Here is a 21,437-nt window from a genome sequence, read left to right on the forward strand (position 1 = left end):
TCCATAGAAACATACATAGAAAATAAAAGCAGGAGGAGGCTATTGGGCCTTTGAGGCTGCTTCACCATTCATTATGACCATGGCTTATCATCACGTTCAATACCCTGAGCCTGCCTTCCCCCCCCATATCGCTTGATCCCTTTAGAGTTATTTCTAATTCCTTCTTGAAATTACACAATGTTTTGGCCTCAACTACTTCCTGTGGTAGAGAATTTTAGAGATTCACCACTCTCTGGATGAAGAAACTTCTCACCTCAGTCCTCAAACTATGACCCCTAGTTCTGGACTCTCCCACCATCGGGGACATTCTTTCTGAATCTACCCTGTCTAATCCTGTTAGATTTTTATAAGTTTCTTTAAGATCCCCTCACTCTTCTGAACTCGAATGAATATAATCCTAACCGATTTAGTCTCTCCTCATATGACAGTGCCGCCATCCCAGGAATCAGCCTGGTAAACTTTCGCTTCACTCCCTCCATAGCAAGAACATCCTTAACAGGTGTGGCCTCACCAATGCCCAATACAATTGCACTAAAACATCCCTATTCCTAGACTCAAATCCTCTCGCTATGAAGACCAACATACCATTTGCCTTTTTATTAAAAATAAATTATTTTAGAGTACCCAATTATTTTTTTTCCAATTAAGGGGCAATTTAGCCTGGCCAACCCAGCTAACCAGCACATCTTCGGGGCAATTTAGTGTGGTTAATCCACCTAACCTGCACATCTTCGGATGTGAGGGTGAAACCCACGCAGACACGGGGAGAATGTGCAAACTCCACACGGACAGTGACCCAGGGCTGGGATTCGAACCCAGGTCCTCAGCGCCGTAGGCAGCAATGCTAACCACTATGCCACCCTACCATGCCTTCTTTACTGCCTGCTGTACATGCGTGCTTACTTTCAACGACAGATGCACATGGACACCAAGATCTCGCTGAGTATCCACTTCTCTCAATTTGCACCATTCAAATAATAATCTGCCTTCCTATTTTTGCTGCCAAAGTGGATAACGTCACATTTATACTGCATCTGCCAGCCATATGCCCTTTCACTCAGCCTGTCCAAATCCCACTGAAGCATCTCTGCATCCTCCTCACAGCTCACCCTCCCACTCAAATTTGTATCATCTGCAAATTAGGAGATACTACATTTAGTTCCCTTGTCCAAATCATTAATAAAAAAGGAGAACAGTTGGGGTCCTAGCACATGGCCCTGTGGTACCCCATTAGTCACTGCCTGCCAATTGGAAAAAGACCCATTTATTCCAACTTCTTGCTTCCTGTCTGCTAATCAGCTTTTTATTCATCTCAGAAGCCTATTCTAAAAGTTGGTGTGTTGTTTCAAGTTGGTTTTGACTTTACAACACCATGCTAACACATCTTATATATTTTTATAAATATGATTTGTAAATGTCATGGGCAGGATTTTCCATCAGCCGACGACCAAATTGGGAAAGGCGATTGGGCAGAGATTCGTTTTTGATGCCGAAATCGTGGCAGGCGCCAGTTCAAACCAAATCACACCCAGCCCCCTGCACCCTTCACCCACACACAGACATCTGCCCCCACACCCAGCCTCGTGCCGCCGCACCCGGCACCATACACTCGCACCCGGCCCCCTGCCCCCACACCCCAGCCCCCTGCCCCCGCACCCAACGGCTTGCAACCCACACCAGGCACCATACACCCGCACCCGGCCCCCTGCACCCACACCCAGCACCATACACCCGGCCCCCTGCCCCCACACCCAGCACCATGCACCCGGCCCCCACACCCAGCCCCCTGCACCCACACCCAGCACCATACACCCACACCTAGCCCCCCGCCCCCACACCCGCCTCCGCACCCGCACCCTGCCTCCGCACCAGCACCCTGCCCCCTGCTCCCACACCAAACCCCCTGTACCCACACCAGCCCCCTGCACCCACACCCAGCCAACTGCACCCACACCCAGCCCCTGCTCCCACACCCGCACCCAGCCAACTGCACCCACACCCAGTCCCCTGCACCCGCACCCAGCCCCCTGCTCCCACACCAGCTCCTGCACCCAGCTCCCTGCACCCACACCCAACCCCCTGCTCTCACACACAGCCCCCTGCACCCTGCACCCACACCCAGCTCCTGCAACCAGCTCCCTGCACCCACACCCAGCCCCCTGCTCCCACACCCAGCCCCCTGCACCCTGCACCCACACCCTGCACCCTGCACCCAGCCCCCTGCACCCACACCCAGCCCCCTGCACCCTGCACCCACACACAGCCCCCTGCACCCACACCCAGCTCCTGCAACCAGCTCCCTGCACCCACACCCAGCCCCCCTGCTCCTGCACCCAGCCCCCTGCACCCTGCACCCAGCCCCCTGCACTCACACCCAGCCCCATGCACCCAGCCCCCTGCTCCCTGCACCCACACCCAGCCCCTGCACCCACACCCAGCCCCCTGCACCCACACCCAGCCCCCTGCCTCCACACCCAGCCCCCTGCCTCCACACCCAGCCCCCTGCCCCCACACCCAGCCCCCTGCCCCCACACCCAGCCCCCTGCCCCCACACCCAGCCCCCTGCCCCCACACCCAGCCCCCTGCCCCCACACCCAGCCCCCTGCACCCGCACCCAGCCTCCTGCACCCGCACCCCAGCCTCCTGCACCCGCACCCAGCCCCCTGCACCGCACCCAGCCCCCTGCACCCGCACCCAGCCCCCTGCACCCGCACCCAGCCCCCTGCACCCGCACCCCCAGCCCCCTGCCCCGCACCCAGCCCCCTGCCACCCGCACCCAGCCCCCTGCACCCGCACCCAGCCCCCTGCACCCGCACCCAGCCCCCTGCACCCGCACCCAGCCCCCTGCACCCGCACCCAGCCCCCTGCACCCGCACCCAGCCCCCTGCACCCGCACCCAGCCCCCTGCACCCGCACCCAGCCCCCTGCACCCGCACCCAGCCCCCTGCACCCGCACCCAGCCCCCTGCACCCGCCACCCAGCCCCCTGCACCCGCACCCAGCCCCCTGCACCCGCACCCAGCCCCCCTGCACCCGCACCCAGCCCCCTGCACCCGCACCCAGCCCCCTGCACCCGCACCCAGCCCCCTGCACCCGCACCCAGCCCCCTGCACCCGCACCCAGCCCCCTGCACCCGCACCCAGCCCCTGCACCCGCACCAGCCCCCTGCACCCGCACCCAGCCCCCTGCACCCGCACCCAGCCCCCTGCACCGCACCCAGCCCCCTGCACCCGCACCCAGCCCCCTGCACCCGCACCCAGCCCCCTGCACCCGCACCCAGCCCCCTGCACCCGCACACCCAGCCCCCTGCACCCGCACCCAGCCCCCTGCACCCGCACCCAGCCCCCTGCACCCGCACCCAGCCCCCTGCACCCGCACCCAGCCCCCTGCACCCGCACCCAGCCCCCTGCACCCCGCACCCAGCCCCCTGCACCCGCACCCAGCCCCCTGCACCCGGCACCCAGCCCTGACTGACCCGCACCCCTGCACCCGCACCCGCACCCAGCCCCCTGCACCCGCACCCAGCCCCCTGCACCCGCACCCAGCCCCCTGCACCCGCACCCAGCCCCCTGCACCCGCACCCAGCCCCCTGCACCCGCACCCAGCCCCCTGCACCCGCACCCAGCCCCCTGCACCCGCACCCAGCCCCCTGCACCCGCACCCAGCCCCCTGCACCCGCACCCAGCCCCCTGCACCCGCACCCAGCCCCCTGCACCCGCACCCAGTCCCCTGCACCCGCACCCAGCCCCCTGCACCCGCACCCAGCCCCCTGCACCCGCACCCAGCCCCCTGCACCGCACCCAGCCCCCTGCACCCGCACCCAGCCCCCTGCACCCGCACCCAGCCCCCTGCACCCGCACCCAGCCCCTGCACCCGCACCCAGCCCCCTGCACCCGCACCCAGCCCCCTGCACCCGCACCCAGCCCCCTGCACCCGCACCCAGCCCCCCTGCACCCGCACCCAGCCCCCTGCACCCGCACCCAGCCCCCTGCACCCGCACCCAGCCCCCTGCACCCGCACCAGCCCCTCACCCGCACCCAGCCCCCTGCACCCGCACCCAGCCCCCTGCACCCGCACCCAGCCCCCTGCACCCGCACCCAGCCCCCTGCACCCGCACCCAGCCCCCGCACCCAGCCCCCGCACCCGCACCCAGCCCCCGCACCCAGCCCCCTGCACCCGCACCCAGCCCCCTGCACCCGCACCCAGCCCCCTGCACCCGCACCCAGCCCCCTGCACCCGCACCCAGCCCCCTGCACCCGCACCCAGCCCCCTGCACCCGCACCCAGCCCCCTGCACCCGCACCCAGCCCCCTGCACCCGCACCCGCACCCAGCCCCCTGCACCCGCACCCGCACCCAGCCCCCTGCACCCGCACCCAGCCCCCTGCACCCGCACCCAGCCCCCTGCACCCGCACCCAGCCCCCTGCACCCGCACCCCAGCCCCCTGCACCCGCACCCAGCCCCCTGCACCCGCACCCAGCCCCCTGCACCCGCACCCAGCCCCCTGCACCCGCACCCAGCCCCCGCACCCAGCCCCCTGCACCCGCACCCAGCCCCCTGCACCCGCACCCAGCCCCCTGCACCCGCACCCAGCCCCCTGCACCCGCACCCAGCCCCCTGCACCCGCACCCAGCCCCCTGCACCCGCACCCAGCCCCCTGCACCCGCACCCAGCCCCCTGCACCCGCACCCAGCCCCCTGCACCCGCACCCAGCCCCCTGCACCCGCACCCAGCCCCCTGCACCCGCACCCAGCCCCCTGCACCCGCACCCAGCCCCCTGCACCCGCACCCAGCCCCCTGCACCCGCACCCAGCCCCCTGCACCCGCACCCAGCCCCCTGCACCCGCACCCAGCCCCCTGCACCCGCACCCAGCCCCCTGCACCCGCACCCAGCCCCCTGCACCCGCACCCAGCCCCCTGCACCCGCACCCAGCCCCCTGCACCCGCACCCAGCCCCCTGCACCCGCACCCAGCCCCCTGCACCCGCACCCAGCCCCCTGCACCCAAACCCAGCCCCCAGTACCCTGCCCCCTGCACCCGCACCCTGCCCCCCTGCACCCGCACCCTGCCCCCTGCACCCAGCCCCCTGCACCCAGCCCCCTGCTCCCTGCCCCCTGCACCCAGCCCCCTGCACCCAGCCCCCTGCACCCAGCCCCCTGCTCCTGCACCCAGCCCCCTGCTCCTGCACCCAGCCCCCTGCTCCTGCACCCAGCCCCCTGCTCCTGCACCCAGCCCCCTGCTCCTGCACCCAGCCCCCTGCTCCTGCACCCAGCCCCCTGCTCCTGCACCCTGCTCCTGCCCCCCGCCCCCCGCCCCCTGCCCCCCGCCCCCCGCCCCCAGCCCCCCGCACCCCGCCCCCCCGCACCCAGCCCCCCCCGCACCCAGCCCCCCCGCACCCAGCACCCAGCCCCCAGCCCCCCCGCAACCAGCCCCCCCCGCACCCTGCCCCCTGCACCCATCCCCCTGCACCCGCACCCATCCCCCTTGCACCCTTCACTCACCATGTCGGAAGGTCGCTACGCCGACAGTGCACCCTTTGGCTTTGCTCGATGCCAGAAACAGGAAAACTGTTTTTGAAAACCAGAAATGAAGCTGTAAAATTCCTGCCGTGCCCCACAGGCTGATGTCCCAATGATTACGATGGGACCTTTCGTGCCTGAAGCCTGAAGCCTGTTGCTCAGCCAGTTATGGAGAACGGTCACTGTGACCAGCAGAGATCTGAATACATCGGAATGAAAGGCTAGAACGTTTCTGACACAATGTTTCAACCAACACAATTTCTAGGCACCAATTGTATTGTATGTGGGAGGACTGCCTCTGTATGCTGCGTAAAATATCATTGGCGCCATTAAAGAAATAGCATGTTGTTTGACATTGTCATGGATAGTGCCATATTGGTCAGAAAAGAGGAGTTGCCCATTGAACCTACTTTGCCATTCAACAAGATCAAAGCCAATCTGGTTATGGCCGGGACTCCACTTTCCTGCTGGCTCCTTAGCAGACGTGACTTGCAGGTTACTAAAATCGTAGGGTCAGGTTTGCCAATTCTACTCTTCAGCATGAAAGTTTCAGCAGTGTCCTCTCATTCCACGATGAATGGTGGCTGCAGTGAATCTCGTGGGAGCGAAAAAGTCAGAAAACCTTCTCTAAAACCGTGTAGCAATTCTCCCGATGCCGGGTTAATGGCGGCTCAGTCTTCCCCCTGGCAGGTGGTGTGAACGCCATTTGCATTCATTTGCATCTCATGAATGCTCATTAAAACAGCGGCCCACTGGAATCCCGTCGAGCCTTTCATTCGTGTGTCATGCCAGCAGGATATTATGTCGGTCTAAAACCCAATTTGCTGATGATTGGCATGCACAAGGCAGTCCTCAGTTGGCCAGAAATTCGGGGTCAATGTAACCACTTTCTGCCATAGTGATGGGCCAGTCTGCCGACAATGATAGACTACCCATTTTAACATTTTCCAAACACTCCCACTAAGCCTCGATGCAGCCCCGACATCCACTGCAGGGACAAAAGTAATTTGCTGACGGCTACGTCCTCATCTCCATGATGACCTTGGCAGATGTCCTGTGGAGGCCTGGGCCTTGAAGGGCCCGGCCTCATAAGGGTGTTTACGGGGCAGAGGTACCCTTAGTGATTTGCATTGCTGAAGTTGGTGCGGGTACAGGCAGAGGGGACTCTGAGCGGCTGCATGCCCTTGGAGCTTCCTGAATGGAGGCTCTGGGGTGTCCGACTAACGCAAATCCTTCCTGTGGGTGCCAGAGTGTGCTAGGCTGACCCCTGCAGGAGATGGGATACCTGGATGGAAGTCAAGGTGCTTTACCCCATGTGGCCTACATCCTGATGGTGCCCATCTGAGTGTGGGCCATGGTATACAGGGTCGAGTGCAAATCCATCAGGGTCTGCTGGACCAAGGTCTCCATGGTTTTCACCCCACTGCCCCCTTTTGCATCTCCACCAGTGAGCTGACAGCCGCTTCCAGAGGCTCATCACCTAACTGGGACTGAGCAGATGGCTGATCTCCAGCCGTCCTCCGATTGCCGGAGACCTGGGGTGTCTCTGCCTCCAACTGCTGTGGGACCTTGTCGGTGAGGTGTTCTCCAGAAAGTGATCCTGAGTCTAACCTTGAACTGCACCCCGCTGTGGTGCATGTTTCTGCGCTGGTGGAGCATGTGGGTGAACGCTGTGATTGTTCTTCCTGAATCCCATCATCCTCGGATGTGCTCCTCGGGCTCTGAGAGCTGCTGGGCCGGCTAGCTGGCTGCAGTCTGCTGGAGCTGAAAAATACAAAAAGACAGTTTTAGTGGATGAGCTGAAGCTATTTCTGAGTACATGGTATTCAGTGGGAATTGCAGGATTGGGGTGAAGTGATGGAGCCGAGATCTGTACTAGGTTGTTGCTAGAGGCCAAGCTCTGTGTCACCACAGGAGCGATCCCAGCCCTTGTCGGCGATGTCTGAACTCGCTGTGGGTGAGCAGCCATGAGCTTGCTGAGGGTCAGTATCTCTGCCATCTCTCTCCCTGTCTGGGCTTGCTTGGATCAACAAGACATGGAGTGGCGGTGTTGTGAAAGTATCATTGAGAGAGTGAGTGTTGATATGTGTCCCCCGCTAATGGCTGTCTGAGAGCCGTGAAGAGAGTGGCGTTTTGAGTACATGGTACCATGCTGAGAGTTTGATAGTGGAGCGAGCTGAGAGATGACTTAGCCTGGCGGAGCAGATAAGATCAATCATCTGCTTCCTGACCTGGATGGCACTTTACGGGTGGGTGGTTGCCTCACTGACCTCCTGGGCAATGGCCTCCCAGGCTGGAGATGTGAGGTTGTTATGCTTCTTTGAGCCATCCCTGGGGTTGTGCACATGCTGGTGGGTCCACCCCCCTCCCCCCCCCCCCCCCCCCCCCCCCCCATGAGGGTCACGACAGCTTCGGCACTGAAAGCCGATTATGCCACTCTCTTGAGGCCACTCACTATTTGCCTCTGGGTTGCTGACGTCCTGCACAGTCTGGTGAAGACAGGTGGACTGGAAATAGTGATATGACTGTGCTGGACTGCTATTTTAAAATGGTGCCAGGACCTCAAACCCACCAGCTGAGGGCGGGAAGACGAATCAGCTGCCAATGCACCAGGTGATTCGGAGGGGAACGCGTAATTATTTGGGTTCCAAGCAAAGAACACAAAGAACATGGCGCCGAATGCCGCCAGAATGACCAGCGGGACAGGTCCTGTCGGAACTGGCCGCCACCACATTTCGTCTCCAACCATTAAAATGAATGTCTGGAAAAATCACCGTTTATATTCAGCTTAATTCATAATTTGCTCGGTTTGTTTAACCTTTGCTCTAGAGTCGCCTGGTATCTTTATGATACCGCCAAGAGGTTCAAGTTCAAGTAATGATCAATAAATCAACACACCAATTAGTAAGATTCAAATCAAAACACATTTATTATACACAGTAAATGACTACTCATGCATAAACTCTACTTTCTAGACTATTCCTATCACTAAAAGGCCTATGCTTAGCTTTGGAATTGGCCCACCAGGTATGGGGAACAAATGGCCTTTTGTTCGATCCTGAGTCTGCAGGATTCAAAAGCTGGTATGGACTGGTAGCTAGGAGCACTTATCTCGTAGCGAGCGTTGACTGGAGACTTACTTGGTTGATGCGGCAGCTTGGACAGGTCACTCTCACGGTTGGTTCAAGTTGCTGAGTGACCCTGCCAAAGAAGGACGATTTGAACTTGGGGGCTTTACTTTATAGTCCCCAGGGGCTTCCTGCCCTTCGGGGCGGACCCCGTACCTGGTTCCAAGTGATTGGACTACGTTCCGATCACTTGGATCGATTTCTCCAATACTGGAGTTGTTCTCTGATCGCTGGGCGGTCCCTAAATGTCCGCTGGCCTTCCTTTGTCTTGGCTCCTGCTGGCGCCGAGGAGTCTGGCTTGGCTTTATTCACCTTAACTGTTGCAATTGTGCCTTGGAATTGCTCATTACTATGCAGATGGCTGCTGGTTTCAGTGCTGTCTGGTTTCTTACAGGTTTCAATACACACGATTTCTGTATTTGCTAGTCTTTGCCTGTGTTGGCTGAATTTCCCTTCAGCCTTTGTGGTTCTCCATTTTAAGTCTGGAAGTGGCCAACACAGGTGGATACACACCCTCCTTGTGATCCCAACGCGAAGCGTGAAGGATCACATAACTGCGTTGTCCTCATTCCCTGACCTGGCGAGCACTCTTCTGTGGCCTCTACACCGACCATAACTATGCAAGAAAAATTTTAACTAACAATTTCTAAGTGGCGCTATGCCAAAACAGGGACATGCATTACAAAATTTAAAAAACGGTACCTCTAACTGTCCTCAATAAACTACACTCACTAAACATTCAGTCATATTAACTTCCTAAACGATACAAAATAAAAGCAGCATTTACATTTTTCCTGGCTTGGCAGTCAAACACAGGGTTGTACAATCTTTTCATTTCTTTATTTACAGAAGAACGCAAACGAATGTCCTTTATTATAGATCGAGGGGTTCGGGGTCCTGGGGATAACTGAACATAGGGGATTTTATTCTGTATAGAACATAGAACATAGAACAATACAGCGCAGTACAGGCCCTTCGGCCCACGATGTTGCACCGAAACAAAAGCCATCTAACCTACACTATGCAATTATCATCCATATGTTTATCCAATAAACTTTTAAATGCCCTCAATGTTGGCGAGTTCACCACTAGCAGGTAGGGCATTCCACGGCCTCACTACTCTTTGCGTAAAGAACCTACCTCTGACCTCTGTCCTATATCTATTACCCCTCAGTTTAAAGTTATGTCCCCTCGTGCCAGCCATATCCATCCGCGGGAGAAGGCTCTCACTGTCCACCCTATCCAACCCCCTGATCATTTTGTATGCCTCTAATAAGTCTCCTCTTAACCTTCTTCTCTCCAACGAAAACAACCTCAAGTCCATCAGCCTTTCCTCATAAGATTTTCCCTCCATACCAGGCAACATCCTGGTAAATCTCCTCTGCACCCGCTCCAAAGCCTCCACGTCCTTCCTATAATGCGGTGACCAGAACTGTACGCAATACTCCAAATGCGGCCGTACCAGAGTTCTGTACAGCTGCAACATGACCTCCCGACTCCGGAACTCAATCCCTCTACCAATAAAGGCCAACAATCCATAGGCTTTCTTCACAACCTTATCAACCTGGGTGGCAACTTTCAGGGATCTATGTACATGGACACCTAGATCCCTCTGCTCATCCACACTTTCAAGAACTTTACCATTAGCCAAATATTCCGCATTCCTGTTATTCCTTCCAAAGTGAATCACCTCACACTTCTCTACATTAAACTCCATTTGCCACCTCTCAGCCCAGCTCTGCAGCTTATCTATATCCCTCTGTAACCTGCTACATCCTTCCACACTATCGACAACACCACCGACTTTAGTATCGTCTGCAAATTTACTCACCCACCCTTCTGCGCCTTCCTCTAGGTCATTGATAAAAATGACAAACAGCAACGGCCCCAGAACAGATCCTTGTGGTACTCCACTTGTGACTATACTCCATTCTGAACATTTCCCATCAACCACCACCCTCTGTCTTCTTTCAGCTAGCCAATTTCTGATCCACATCTCTAAATCACCCTCAATCCCCAGCCTCCGTATTTTTTGCAATAGCCTACCGTGGGGAACCTTATCAAATGCTTTGCTGAAATCCATATACACCACATCTACTGCTCTACCCTCGTCTACCTGTTCAGTCACCTCCTCAAAGAACTCAATAAGGTTTGTGAGGCATGACCTACCCTTCACAAAGCCATGCTGACTATCCCTGATCATATTATTCCTATCTAGATGATTATAAATCTTGTCTCTTATAATCCCCTCCAAGACTTTACCCACTACAGACGTGAGGCTCACCGGTCTATAGTTGCCGGGGTTGTCTCTGCTCCCCTTTTTGAACAAAGGGACCACATTTGCTGTCCTCCAGTCCTCTGGCACTATTCCTGTAGCCAATGATGACATAAAAATCAAAGCCAAAGGTCCAGCAATCTCTTCCCTGGCCTCCCAGAGAATCCTAGGATAAATCCCATCAGGTCCCGGGGACTTATCTATTTTCAGCCTGTCCAGAATTGCCAACACCTCTTCCCTACGTACCTCAATGCCATCTATTCTATTAGCCTGGGGCTCAGCATTCTCCTCCACATTATCTTTTTCCTGAGTGAATACTGACGAAAAATATTCATTTAGTATCTCGCCTATCTCTTCAGACTCCACACACAATTTCCCATCCCTGTCCTTGACTGGTCCTACTCTTTCCCTAGTCATTCGCTTATTCCTGACATACCTATAGAAAGCTTTTGGGTTTTCCTTGATCCTTCCTGCCAAATACTTCTCATGTCCCCTCCTTGCTCGTCTTAGCTCTCTCTTTAGATCCTTCCTCGCTACCTTGTAACTATCCATCGCCCCAACCGAAACTTCACACTTCATCTTCACATAGGCCTCCTTCTTCCTCTTAACAAGAGATTCCACTTCCTTGGTAAACCACGGTTCCCTCGCTCGACGCCTTCCTCCCTGTCTGACCGGTACGTACTTATCAAGAACACGCAGTAGCTGATCCTTGAACAAGCCCCACTTATCCAGGGTGCCCAACACTTGCAGCCTACTTCTCCACCTTATCCCCCCCCAAGTCACGTCTAATGGCATCATAATTGCCCTTCCCCCAGCTATAACTCTTGCCCTGCGGTGTATACTTATCCCTTTCCATCATTAACGTAAACGTCACCGAATTGTGGTCACTGTCCCCAAAGTGCTCTCCTACCTCCAAATCCAACACCTGGCCTGGTTCATTACCCAAAACCAAATCCAATGTGGCCTCGCCTCTTGTTGGCCTGTCAACATATTGTTTCAGGAAACCCTCCTGCACACACTGTACAAAAAACGACCCATCTATTGTACTCTAACTATATCTTTTCCAGTCAATATTTGGAAAGTTAAAGTCTCCCATAATAACTACCCTGTTACTTTCGCTCTTATCCAGAATCATCTTCGCCATCCTTTCCTCTACATCCCTAGAACTATTAGGAGGCCTATAAAAAACTCCCAACAGGGTGACCTCTCCTTTCCTGTTTCTAACTTCAGCCCATACTACCTCGGAAGAAGAGTCCCCATCTAGCATCCTCTCCGCCACCGTAATACTGCTCTTGACTAGCAGCGCCACACCTCCCCCTCTTTTGCCTCCTTCTCTGAGCTTACTAAAACACCTAAACCCCGGAACCTGCAACATCCATTCCTGTCCCTGCTCTATCCATGTCTCCGAAATGGCCACAACATCGAAGTCCCAGGTACCAACCCATGCTGCCAGTTCCCCTACCTTGTTTTGTATACTCCTGGCATTGAAGTAGACACACTTCAAACCACCTACCTGAACACTGGCCCCCTCCTGCGACGTCAAATCTGTGCTCCTGACCTCTATACTCTCATTCTCCCTTACCCTAAAACTACAATCCAGGTTCCCTTGCCCCTGCTGCATTAGTTTAAACCCCCCCAAAGAGCCGGGGTGCTAGCGCGGTAGGCTCTCCTTCGCCATTTCCTCATGCGGATAGTCTGCACGATGCTGCAGAGTATCGCCAATGCTAATAGGGATTCAACTACGTAGGAAAGGGAGTACCATGTTATGAGCTTATCACACCATGATGGTGTGGTGTTGCCTGTTACTGGGCTCTGTGTGCTATGGGGAAGTGAATCATTAACGGCCGGGGGGGGGGGGGGGGGGGAGGTTGGGGTCAGGGGGTTCGCATTCGCGCGCAACCAGGTACAAGTTGCAATAACGACGAAATACACGTATGATCTCTTCATTGTTGTCTTCTTTCCTTTTTGTCTCTTCCTTTCCGTTTTGTCTCTTTTCCTGGAGCTTCTGGAGTTCTGTGGGATCAAGCATAGTTTCTGTTACTATCTTGGTTAATATCGCGTCTGTTAGTATGTCTGTCCTTCAGTGCCAATTCTCCCTTTACAATTTGTCACCATGTGTGACTCCCTTATTTTTATTTTATTTTTTAAAAACCGAATATTCAGGACAAGACACACATAAAAATACTGAAACAGTGCGAGCCGTCTCGCAGGCTGTGCGATTTACCACCCAAATGTTTGAGGATGTAAATAGCATAGGGATGGCAACCTAAGGGTTGCCCGAAAACAAAACAAAACTTTTTGAACCAAAAGTGCCGAAATGAGTTGAGTATTGGCCGCGACGGGTAAGAATTGGATGGAATCCCCGGGTAGGACGGCGATCAATGCCGTATGTGCTCTACCCGAGCGTAGCTGACCAGAGATGGGTCCTCAGGCAGGACGGAGACCAATGCCGTTTCTCCACTGCCTGAGCAACTGACAAGAACGGGCAAAAATGTAGTCATCGTGGAGGTTGCCGTATTGGTTCTACCTTCGAACCAGAAGAACAGTTATGAACGGGGGTCTGGCAAGCTCTCATAGCTTTTGGCCGAAAAATATGACGTGTGGCCGTGGAAAAAATTTCCGATCTTGTGTACAACATATAACAATAACAGTAACAAACAACATTAAACAACGTGCTGCAGGTTCCATCAGAAAGGACACCGTTTTCTCCCAAGCGGTTCCTTTTTAAAACATCATCTGGACACCTCAGTTATCAGTTGCGAACAGGGTCGCAAAGGGGTTCTCGCTTTGGGAGTCAGACTCAAAGTCGTCATCTTCTCCTGGATGCCATACTCTCGAATGTATAAGGGCTGATAGGGCTGCATGGTGCGATTTGGGGCCCATCTCGTTGTTCTGGACGAGCCTGAATGAATTATCGCGGTGCCAAAAGTTCTGGGGGGGATGGAATCGTCATCGTAGGGCGGTGATGTTTGGTGGGGTTTGTTGAGGAATGTGATGAGGAAGGGATCACTCGAATCGTGGTCAGATTCGCTGGGTGTGGGTCCTGTTGCCTGGGGATAGTAGGGAGGCGTGCTGTGTCACTGTCGCTGCTGCTGTCTGTGGGCATTCTGGGGCAGAGTCTAGAGGTCGGGGGTGGAGTCGAGGGCGAGTCCATGGATGTGGTGGGCGTGTTGGGGGAGGGTAGGGATACATTGGCTGTGGGCGGGGTGTGGTTGGCTGCGTTGAGCATGAAGTGGTGTGAGTGGTTGGACTGTGGGCCATATGCCTTAAGCTGGTTAATATGGAACCACGCAGTCTTTCCGTTGGGTTACTTAATTTTATACACGGAGGGGCTTACTTTGTCTGCAATGGAGTACGGACCCGAATACCTGGGTGACAGAAATGTGCTGGGGTTGTAAATTGGGAGCATGACCTGCTGTCCTACCTCAAACTCAGTCGCATGCACTGTCTTGTCAAAACAGGCTTTGCTCTGTTTCTTCCTTGTGCCTAATCTTACTGCGGCTGCTAGCTGAGCCGTTTTCACATTCTACACTAACTGCTTTACTGCGTTCTCGTGTGTGAGGGCCGTCACTTCGGGGCTGGTCAAGTCCAATCCTAATAAAAATTCTGTGCCTTTCATGGGGCGTCCGGTCATGAGAGTGTGTGGGGTGTAACCTGTGGATGTTGAGACAGTATTTCTCAAAAACATCAATGCAAAAGGGAGGACTGAATCCCAAGTGGTGTTGTTTTGTTGGACCATTTTTCTGAGGGTGGCTTTTAGGGTCCCATTCATGCGCTCCACGATACCACTTGACTGGGGGTGGAATGCGATGTGGAATTTTTGGGTAATGCCAAATATCGTGAGGACGTTCTTCATGACACGTCCCGTAAAATGGGAACCTTGGTCGGATTCAATGCTGCGGGGGAGTCCCCATCTCTTAAAGATGTGGTGGGTTAAGATCTTTGCGGTGGTCTTTGCCGTGTTTGTTCTGGATGGGAATGTCTCTACCCATTTCATAAAAGTATCTATGACAACTAATACGTATTTGTAACCATTCCTGCAAGGGGGAAATGGTCCTATAAAATCGATCTGGAGGTTAGTCCAGGGGCCGTTAACGGGGCGGGTGTGACTAAGCAGAGCCTTCTTTGCGTATCTGTTCGGATTGTTCTAGGCATAGATAAGGCAATTCTCAACGTAGTGCGTTACGTCTTCTTTTAAACTTGGCCAACAGAGCTGCCTGAGGTGGGCTGTAGTGGGATCAATTCCCTGATGTCCATGACTGTCATGGAATAAACAAATAAGTTAATTCCTGTCCTGTTCAGGAACCACAAAGGGTGTCTTTTAACACCACACCGTCATGTGTGGTCAGTGCATTTTTAAACCTATCATAGGGTGCTGGAAATTGTCCTTTCAAAATCTCCCTGAGATTGCTATCCTGCTTCTGGGCCTGCACTAAATCCTCGATATTAGTCTGCGAGACATGAACTGCATTCACTGGTGCACTTTCGGGGGTTGTCCAAAAATATCCATGCCTGGAACCTGCTTTTACCAGTGCGACGGCCTTTACATTTCCAGGGGGGGAGGAGCAGCGGTGACTGCGAACTTTAACAATACCAAAGGTCCTGTCCTGTGCTTTCTCTAAAATGTGGCGGAGCAATGGGGCTGAAGGGAGGGGTTTTCCGTCTGCGGAAACAAATCATCTTGCTTTCTACAGGGTAGGAATTCTGTAAGGCTGTTGCAGACATAGAGGCTGTCCGAGGATATGTCTGCTGGGCTGGGGAAGGAATCTGGGTGATCCACATTCTACGCAACGGCTGCGAGATCTGCCGCCTGCGTGCCTAAGTGGCCTGGTAGCTTTAAGGAGATCTCTTCTAGGCCGCGTCCCTACACGTCCTCAACATAAATGCCTCATCCTGTAATGCGCTTCCCGTCTAATACTGTGGAAAAACCATCCACATATATCCTTAAAGGTTCGCACGTGTCTGTGGGCTGCGGGCTCTGGGGTGAACTACCTATCTTTCTGGGGGGTGTTTTCGCAATAAAGGGGCCTGTGTTGTGGTGCGGTGAGATGATTTCATATTCATGGGGGGTGCCTGGGTACTGAAGGTTATCGGCTAAGAAAGTGTGGGTCTTGGTCCTTTTAACAGTGATGTCCCGTCCCTGCAAAAGAAGGGTCCAGCTAGCTGCTCTAATTTGGCTGACTGTACCGTCCTTAAGTCGTCCGTCAAGTAAAAGTTGGGTGGGGGTGTGTTCTGTGAGGATTGTGATGGGGTTTAGTCCGGTTATGTAGGAAAAATACTGAACTGCTCAGAAAACTGCGAGCAGGTGCCTTTCACAGGCCGAAAATCCCTGCTCCACAGGATCTAAAAGTCTGGAGGTGGGTCTTAACTGTTTGTGCCGTTCCTGGAGGAGCACGGCCGAAAGGGTGTGGTCGGTGCTAGCTATCTCTATAGCGTAGGGGGAAAGCGGGTCTGGAACCTATAGTGCGGTGGCTGCAATGAGGGCTCTTTTCAAAGCATCCACAGCATCCGTATGCTGCGGAAGCCATTCCCAAGGGGCTCCTTTCTTTAGGAGTTCCGAGAGGGGTGCTGCCTTGCTGGCAAAACCGTCAATGTGGTTTCGGCAGTAGCCAACCAGTCCTAAAAACGACCGGAGGGCTGAAACATTCTGGGGAAGGGGCAATTTGGCAATCGAGTCAATTCTTTTGTGCTCGATTTCACGTTTACCGTGTGTGATAATCATACCCAAATATATCACTTTGTTTTCCAAAATGTGGGCCTTTTTGGGGTTACTTTGCAACCAATTTTCTGTAGGAGTTCCAGGAGTTCGGCCAGAATCTAGATGTGCTCTGCCTTGGTGTCTGTCTGCAGTAATAGGCTGTCCACATACTGGACCAGACATTTGGGGCGAGAAAATTTCGATAATCCATTTGCCAGCTGTCGGTGGAAAATGGAGGGGGAGTTGTGGAATCCTTGTGGAAGGCATGTCCACGTGTACTGCTGATTTTTAAAAGTGAAGGCAAATTTGTACTGGCACGCTTTTGCCAATGGAATGGACCAGAATCCATTACTGATTCCCAAAACCGTAAAATATCGTAAGTTGAGTCCCTGTTTGAGCATGGTCTCGGGACTTGTGGCTACCGTGGGGGCTGCTGCGGGGGTGACTTTGTTGAGTTCCCGGTAATCGATGGTCAGTCGCCATGATCCATCGGGCTTTCTCACTGGCCAAATCGGGGCATTATTAGTGGAGGCTACTGATCTGAGTATGGCCTGCTCTAATAAGCTGTCGATAACTTTTGCGATTTCTCCCTCTGCCTCTTGGGGAAATCCGTATTGCTTTTGGGGTCTAGGTTCAGGTCCTGTGATTTGAACGGAACCAGTCATCCGGCCACAGTCATGTTTGTGGGTTGCGAATGCTGTCCTGTGCTTCTGCAGAACTGCCCTAACCTGCTTGTCTGTGCTAATCGTGGTTGGGTCAAACCAAAAATCGCCGACTGCGCTAATCTTGTTTGCGTATTCACCTATTGTGAGCTTTGCGGATTTTGCCATTTTCCAAACACATTGGTTTACTGGATCAAATGAAAGGTGGTGGGAGTTCATAAAGTCAATTCCCAAAATGTGTTCTGTTGTGTGGGGTAGATCGACTAAAACTATGGGGTATTTTGTCGTTATATTGCCAATCTGAATGGGTACAGGGGCTGTGATGTGTCCCTGCTGTGAGTGGCCTGTGAAACCGCTGAGGGTGATGGTGGCTGTAGTGGGCCACGTGTCTTTCTGAAATATGGTGGAGGAATTGATTGTGGTGTGGTGTGGTGTGTCCCAGAGAAATACGATGGGCTGTCCCCGTATCTTTGCTGCAACTACTGGTCGGCCGGACCTATCCCAAAGGGTGTCGCAGACCCAACTGGGGGACCCCGAACACCGTCAGTCCATTCCGTTCGGGTCTGTCTGATTTGAACGGGTGCTCACACTATGTATGGGCTCTGTCCTATTCTTATTCAGAGTGCCTGCCTGCTGGGCTCTCTGTGGCTTTCGTGGGGCATTGCATTCTCGTGCAAAGTGTCCTAACTGTCCACAGTTGTAACACTCCTGTGACTTTTGTGGGGGGCTGTTCTTTCCCTCATTCACCCATGCGGGGGTCTGGTGCGTTTTCACCGCTTGGATGTCTGCTTCTGCCTGCTGTTCCTCGGATTTCCTAACTGCGGCTTTGATTTGTACAGACTGCTCCCAGGTGCAGGACAATCTTTTTAAAACCCATTTCTCATTGTGGGCTTCCTCTGAGGGGTCATAATTCGTACAGGCTTTTTGTCCTGCCTCTGTGGCATGGGAGATGAGGGTGCGGGTCCATTTGGCCATACTGTCTTGGGACAAATGGGCACGTTCTAAATTACTGAAAACTGCTGTGAAATGAATCCACAGGTGTCCAGCAAACGCTGTGGGGTGTTCTGTCTTTTCCTGCCGGCACTTATTCAGGCCTTCTACGGGGTCACCTCTGTTGTAGCCGATCGCGTCTAGGATCGCTGCGTGCATTTCTGCAAGGGTGCCTCCTCCTACATTCTGTGGGTCGGGAAGGGCTGCTACGACCGAAGGGTCTAAACTCAAAACTGTGAGCTTCACGTGCTCACGCTCATCCAGGCCGTACATGGTCACCTGCTGCTTTACTCTAGCAAAGAAGTGGTGGGGGTCTGAGGTGGGGAGGAACGGTGTGATTTTCTCGCACGCGTCCCGTAATTGGGTCACGGTTAAGGGGGTGGTATAAAGAAATTCTGTATCTCCGTCCGATGTGACTGTGCGGTGGGTGGTTTCTGGATTCATTGGTGCCTGAACTATCTGATGTGGGGGGTTGGGGCGCTTTTCTCTTCTGGGGCTTTCCTTGCGCACATGTTCCCTGAACATATCTATGCGCGGTCTCATTTAATTCTTCCCAATCCGGGCCATCTTCTGTATCTAACTGGGATCCAAAGGTGCTCTGGAATCCATTCTGAACTGAAAGCAAAGACTGCAGTTCTGCAATCTGCTTCCAGCACTTTGCGTGATCTAATGAGCTTTGTCTGTGCTCCGTGGTGGCAGCATGGAGCACTCTTAATGCTGCTTCCAGGTCGCTAGACAGCCTTTGCAATGCCTCTATCTGTTTCCTCTCTTACCAGGACTGCACGTTGCGTGTCCTGATGGGCCTCTTTGCACTGTGTCTGGAAGCTGCTTGGGTGCGCCAGACAAGACTGGTGTGCCCACTTGGCATCATCCACCTCTCTGTCCTTTGCTGTTAACTTCCTCCTCAACTCTACGTCCTCTATCGCAACCTCACTTACATCGACCTTGCTCATTCGATGTACTCCTTCTATCTCTTTACGGAGCATCCGAACGACCTCCTCTGTGCCTCGCAATTGTGCCAAACAGGACACGATTGCCATTGGCTTGCGAGCTTTTCCCAAACCTTTCTTATGAATCTCTGACAGGTTCTCCCACCAAGTATGTCCTGTACTCCCGGGACCTGTTTCCTCAGTGTAACAGAATTCACTCCAAAGGGGCCTTCCTTTCCCTTTGAGATATTTCCTGATTTCCTCTTCCCAAACGGGACACTGACCTACTCTACTGCTGGTCGCTGCGATCACAAATTCTTCAGGGTTCAAGAGGCGTTGCATTGCCTGCATTGCCATCTTTCCTCTCTTAAAATTTGGAACGAGGGGTACCAAGGCGGTGCTGTAATTACGGGTACGGCTTTCGCTATTTTCGAGAATACAAACTCCCGACAGTTTTTCGCAACAAAAATCTATCAGTTTTACCTTATAGCCCAGTTAGTTACGCATGCATTAACACGCTTCCGAATTATGAGGATTGATCAGAACTGCTTGAACACTTGTGACTGTTTCTGTTCCCAATTGGATTTCTAATTCAAATTTTTGGGTTCTCCCGGAGTGGTTAAGCCACTTCTAAGTCGGGTCCAGTCAGGATGTCGCCAGTAATATGTTGCTAACTTTTGGTTGGCTCTTAATTCGTAATTTGCTCTGTTTGTTTAACCTTTGCTCTAGAGTCGCCAGGTATCTTTATGATACCGCCACGATGTTCAAGTTCAAGTAATGATCAATAACTCAACACACCAATTAGTAAGATTCAAATAAAAGCACATTTATTATACACAGTAAATCATGCATAAATTCTACTTTCTAGACTATTTCTATCACTAAAAGGCCTATACTTAGCTTCGGAATTGGCCCACCAGGTCAGGGGAACAAATGGCCTTTCGTTCAGGTCCTGAGTCTGCAGGATTCAAAAGCTGGTATGGACTGGTAGCTAGGAGCGCCTATCTCGTAGCGAGCGTTGACTGGAGACTTACTTGGTTGATGCGGCAGCTTGGACAGGTCACTCTCACAGGTTGATTCAAGTTGCTGAGTGACCCTGCCAAAGAAGGACGATTTGAACTTGGGGGCTTTACTTTATAGTCCCCAGGGGCTTCCCGCCCTTCGGGGCGGACCCCGTACCTGGTTCCAAGTGATTGGACTGCGTTCCGATCACTTGGATCAATTTCTCCAATATCCCTGATCGCTGGGCGGTCCCTAAATGTCCGTTGGCCTTCCTTTGTCTTGGCTCCTGCTGGCGCCGAGGAGTCTGGCTTGGCTTTATTCACCTTAACTATTTCAATTGTGCCTTGGAATTGCTCATTACTATGCAGATGGCTGCTGGTTTCAGTGCTGTCTGGTTTCTTACAGGTTTCAATTCACATGATTTCTGTGTTTGCTAGTCTTTATTTCTGTATTTGCTGTGTTGGCTGAATTTCCCTTCAGCCTTTGCGGTTCTCCATTTTAAGTCGGGAAGTGGCCAACCCAGGTGGCTACAGTTTATTCATGAACTTTACACCAGTCGCAATCTTTGCAAGCTGCTTGTTCCTTGGAAACGCTTCCTTGTATTTGAACCATAGAATTCCTACAGCGCAGGAGGAGGCCATTTGGTCCATTGAGTCTGCATCGACCCTCTGAAAGAACATCCTACCTAGGCCCATTCCCCCACCCTATCTCCACAAACCCACCTAACCTGCACATTCTTTGGACTGTGGGAGGAAACTGGATCATCGGGATGAAACCCACGCAGACAGGTGGAGAATGTGCAAACTTCGCACAGTCACCCAAGGCTGGAATCGATCTCGGGTCCCTGGTGCTGAGAGACAGCAGTGCTAACCACTGTGCCGCCGATGTATATTTTGGTCTACTGTGGTGATAGCTGAATTTGATAGGCAGTGTTCCACACCCGGGGACACTAACACTAGCTGTGCTATTGTGAGAAGAGACATGGGTTGAGAACAGTCAGGTTGAAACTACAGTGAGATCTACCCCAGTGTGGTGAATGTATTCACCTAATGCATGCATGATACTGTAACCCATGACCTATGACCTGGAAGTGGTAATACGAGCTGCTTCCAGGTACTGTACTGTAACCCCGGTGCGCTCCGCCTCTGGCTCCACCCTCATCGGGGCCATATATCGACCGGCCGCCTGTGGGCGGCATTCATCTGTACAACTGACTCTGGCTAGGCAAGTTCATGA

General features: G+C 53.9%; 1 protein-coding gene across 1 annotated transcript in view; it reads left to right on the forward strand.

The window, feature by feature from the left end:
* LOC140394025 (uncharacterized) overlaps positions 1 to 21,437 on the forward strand; it is a 654,493-nt gene that overhangs the window by 173,724 nt on the left and 459,332 nt on the right. The window lies entirely within an intron of this gene.

Source organism: Scyliorhinus torazame, chromosome 17 (genome assembly GCF_047496885.1).
Source record: "Scyliorhinus torazame isolate Kashiwa2021f chromosome 17, sScyTor2.1, whole genome shotgun sequence".
NCBI classification, from domain to species: Eukaryota; Metazoa; Chordata; class Chondrichthyes; order Carcharhiniformes; family Scyliorhinidae; genus Scyliorhinus; species Scyliorhinus torazame.